This window comes from Brassica oleracea, chromosome C1 (genome assembly GCF_000695525.1).
Source record: "Brassica oleracea var. oleracea cultivar TO1000 chromosome C1, BOL, whole genome shotgun sequence".
Taxonomy (NCBI): domain Eukaryota; kingdom Viridiplantae; phylum Streptophyta; class Magnoliopsida; order Brassicales; family Brassicaceae; genus Brassica; species Brassica oleracea.
This window is the reverse complement of record NC_027748.1, coordinates 10062107-10067164: the sequence shown is the minus strand read 5'-3', so window position 1 is coordinate 10067164 and position 5058 is coordinate 10062107. Positions and strand designations below refer to the sequence as shown.

Sequence of the window (5058 nt, the reverse complement as noted above, 5' to 3'; positions counted from 1 at the left end):
GATAAAGTATATGGATAATTAAAAATATGCTCACAAGTTTGCTAGAAGCATATGATAAGCTTATGGAATGAGATATGTGAAATGGATTACAATGAAAGGTAGAATAATCCATTTACAAAATGCCTGCCAGACATTTTGATGAAATAATGAAATCTCATATTCCAGCTGAAAATACTCCAATAAGAAAATAATGACCTAAAAAGACGATATATGAGTCTATGGCACGCTAGAGATGTGATAGACCATTTTGGTTCCAAAGAGTCCTCGAAAAAGAGCAAAAATATAAATAGAGGATGAATCTCATGATGAGACCGTTGATATGGTTAATATAATAGTCAGATATCTGGGTAAATCATTGATGATGATAAAGAGATCTCGATTAACCATATCAGTATGGATAAAAAGATGAAACCAAAAAGAAAATAGATTGTCGACAATAAATGAAAAAGCACTATATAAATAAAGATTATGAATCTACCTCTATGTATGAGGGTAGAGTGAATTGATTGGCCATCAATTCGATATAAAGCTTGTTAGAAAAACGAGAGATTTTTTGGACCAAAAGTCCAAGGTATATATTTCTCCAGAGAATGAAATAAAAGATGACCTTGCGGTATGAAAAACGGCTATTTCCAAGGTCACTGGAGAATATTTAAAAATAGATGCAGTATATTAAAATGTCTGGCATGACATAAACGACTTGAGTTGCATCTTGATATTTAGTACCTGGAGAGTTAAAGATGCTCTCGGGAATGTATAAAACTCTGGAAGAGTTAGAACAAGCCGTATATAAGGTATCTTGAACCAGTAACTGGTGATATATTTACGGCACAGTTTGCCGATTACCATTTGATGAGGATGAGTTTCTAGCGTCAGGGGGAGGAAATTAGAAAAAAATCCCAAAGAGATTACATGGTGTACATAGTCGTTGTTACACCTTGACTCCCCTATGAATTAATGAGAGATGGAAATTCAGAAAATTGTGCATTTGCGTAATTTGGAAACCAGTTACCAAATGTGTTCTCAGATACGACATGATATACCCGCTGAAAATGCTCCATCAAGAGTTGATGTTCTCAAAGAACAAACTGATGGTAACAAAATAAATGAGCCTAGGGTTCAGTTAAAGAGGGAGAGACTAGCAGGTTCTAAGGATAAAAATCCCCGAAAAAAAATATTGTTGATCAAAGCAGAAAGGTTCGGAAAGAACCTGATATTGAAAGATGTCTGAAAGAATACATAAATGGAAAGGTTCCAGAAAACCCTGATATTGAAAGATGTCTGAAAGAAGGCATAAGTGGAAAGGTTCCAAAAGAACATGATACTGAAAATGTCTGAAAGAAGGCATAGAAGAAAAGGTTCAAGAAGAACCAAATAAAGATATGGATCCAGATGACGAAAAGGGAACAAAAAAGTTTGATTTCCATCAACTACACCCTTGATGAAAAGTTATAAGATAAAAGATGTTGATGGAAATAAAAGAACATGATACTGAGAATGTCTGAAAGAAGGCATAGAAGAAAAGGTTCAAGAAGAACCAAATAAAGATATGGATCCAGATGACGAAAAGGGAACAAAAAAGTTTGATTTCCATCAACTACACCCTTGATGAAAAGTTATAAGATAAAAGATGTTGATGGAAATGTTCTCTTTTTTTGTCCAAAGAGATCGATCATAAAAGTGATGATCTCGATCAAAGGTCCATTTTAGAATGTTAAAAAGACTTGATTGGGAGGAGTGGCAGAAGCCCATTTAAATTTAATTATTCTCCCTAAATAAAAGGAATGTCTTTGGACCTATAGTCATAACGCCTGAGAATATAAATCTTGTTGGGTATAAGTGGGTATTCGTGAGAAAAGTAACACGATATAAAACCTGATTAGTTGCCCAAAGATTTTCTCAGAGACCGGGAATTGATTTTGAGGAAACGTATTCCCCGATAATTGATGCAATTACGTTTAGATTTTTGATGAGCCTAACGGCGTCTAAAAATCTTGAGATGCATCTCATGGACGTTGTGATTGCATATTTGTATGGATCGTTGGATAACGATATATATATGAAACTCCCTGAGGGATTGAAAATGCCAGGGGCATTGAAAGAAAAATCCAGGGAAATTTGTTCGGTCAAGTTATAGCGATCACTTTACGGATTATAGCAATCCGGACGCATGTGGTACAATCGCTTAAGTGAATATATCTTGAAAAAGGGATATGTTAATAATGCGATATGTCCATGCGTTTCTATAAAGAAATCGTCATCTGGCTTTGTGATCATTGCTGTATATGTAGATGACCTGAACATAATTGGAACTCAAAAGGAGGTTGATGATGATCGAACTCATATGAAAGAGGAGTTCGAAATGAAAGATCTCGGAAAGACAAAGTTTTATCTTGGGCTCCAGAAAGTGCATCTCCGAGAAAGAATAATTGTGCATCAATCAATTCATACGAAAAGGTTATTGAAACGCTTTTGTATGAATAAAGCGACTCCTTTGAGTACTCCAATGATAAATAGATCTCTCAATGTTGAAAGAGATGTTTAAAAGATTCTGGTAAAATCTTACATAAATATGTACTTTGGAGATGTTAATGGTAATAAAGCATATGTGAGCTTATATATCTTGCGAGTTGTATTTGATTAAATTTAGTTTTAGACACTAATGTCTTTGCAAGATACAGCTCATTTCCTATTCATGGAAATTAGAATGGCGTCGAGAACATAATCGTTCTCTCCAAGGTACAATTGGTTTTGGGTTAATGTATTTTAGAAAATCCGAGTTTGGTATGGTTGGTTTTGCAGATGTTGGATACTTATTAGATCCTCATAAGGCTCGATCGCAAACCGGCTATGTTTTTACAATTGGTGGAACTGCAATCTCTTGGCGTTCCCAGAAACAAACTCTGGTTGCGACATCTTCGAATCATGTAGAAACTATTGCACTTCACGAAGCATGTCGAGAATGTGTGTAGCTTAGGTCAATGAGTCAACAGATACAAGAAGCAAGTGGAATAGTCAACAAGAAAGAGCCGACGAAAATATTTGAAGACAATTCGACTTGTGTCGCTCAACTCAAAGAAGGCTACATCAAAAACGACAAAACAAAGCATACCCCTCCGAGATTTTTCTCATACATAAAGGAGCTCGAGAAAAATAAAGAGGTGAACATTGAGTATGTACGGTCATGCGACATTCCCAGCTGACTTGTTCACAAAGGCCCTTCTTACTACAACGTTCCGAAAATACGTCTATGGTATCGGAATGCGGCATTTACATGACTTGTGACGAGAAATCTAGGTCCACTACTATCAGGGGGAGATTACGGCATTATACTTTTTTTTTCTTGTCATAGTTTTTGTTCCATTGGGTTTTTCCATGACTAGATTTTTAACGAGACACTACGTAATACGTAATAGATAATCAAGGGGGAGTATTAAAGATAATATAGATGATGATTATCTATTTGAGGGGATACTGTTTATCTCCTCTTTTGTCTTTTAGTTAATAGTCGGTTTGATGAACCGACTTTAGACTACTATAAATAGTGGCTTTTTGTATGGTTTGTATAATAATTAAGAATCCATAAATATAGTCATTCTCTCTCGTTTCTATTTTCCAAACGAACAAATAAACAAGTCAACTCCTCTCTATCTCTCTTGTTAAATAAACAATACACGCAAAGAATAATAATACATACACATATATATATATATAGCTGACACAGTTACATCTCTCTCGACTTATATTTCACAACACAATCATATTTTGTTGTGTTATCTACGGAGTATTTTTGCTACTGGCTCTGTAAATCTGTTTTGCAGCTACGGTTCTTAAGATTGAAGTCTGTTTCCCTTGGAAGGGCTCCTGTTTTCTTCTGCTCCAAAAGGTGTTGGTGAAACTTTTAGGAGAGAAGCTCTGGTTTGAAATTAATCGACTCAGTGGTTTTTCAATCAAGAGCTGTTGTGTTTAAGATCTTCAACTGAAGGTTTGGTCTGGTGTTTGGGAGTATATCTGATGTCATCAGCGATGGATAAGGCCTTAATGACCATGTCTTTGGAGGATGATGATGATGTGCCCTTTGTCATGCCCAATTTACCAGAATATTGCTCGAGTGAAAGAAACAGAAGAAGCTTAATTGGACGCTTCCTCAACCCTGATTGTCAGAAAATGTCGGAGTTCATCTTTCAGATGCCGAGGAAATGGCAAAAGCAAGGCCGGGTTCAAGGAATCGCTTTATCTCAAGAAAGATTTCAGTTTATTTTCGATAATGAACATGACCTCGTCGAAGTGTTGGAAAAAGGGGTGCACACTTTTAATGAATGGGCAATTGTTGTGGAAATATGGTCGGAGAGGCCTCCTCCTGACTCTTTACAGTACTTGCCTATCTGGGTTCAAATTAAAAATATTCCAATCAACTACCAGACGGAGTTAGCGATTGGAGCTTTGGGTGATATTGTGGGCAAGGTTACTGAGGTTGCTTTTGACCCTTCGAAGGCGCGAAGCAACGTCTATGAAAGAGTTAAGGTTCGTTTCGATGTTTCTAGACCTCTAAGGAAAGAAAAAGTTATTGATCTGCCTGAAGGTGAAAAAACAAAAGTTTTTTTTCAACTATGAGAGAGTTCAGAAACGTTGCTATACTTGTCAAAGGTTAACCCATGATCAGTCAGTGTGTCCTATCGATATTCAGAGGAGACAAACCGAAGCGATGACAAGAAGAGATGGTGGGAGTTTTGTTAAGAAAAAGGCTAATCCAGTGCTTTTGGAATCTGATCCGTTGTTTGGTGTTCTAGAAGAGAATCAAGTTGGGATAAATCCAAACACTGGGAGACAAAGAATTGCGGCAGAGGTTCTGGATGGTATGAGGCAATACCTGCTTATGGCTTAAGGAGAAGATCGACTTATTAGAGAGGAAAGAGTTAAGTCATCTGTCAGAGAAGTGGAAAAAGATCCGGTCTTAATGAAATCTGCTTTAAGCTTGGAGCCTGTGCCAATGGTGACAAAAGAATTGGAGAAAGGGAAAGGGGTCGTTTTTGGTTATGAGCCGAAAGGTGGTTCTAA

At 36.7% G+C, this 5058-nt stretch overlaps 1 pseudogene; it reads left to right on the top strand.

Moving 5' to 3' along the window:
- The first annotated feature begins 3842 nt into the window (after positions 1-3842).
- The window catches only part of LOC106331039, a 1708-nt pseudogene continuing 492 nt past the window's right edge, over positions 3843-5058 (top strand).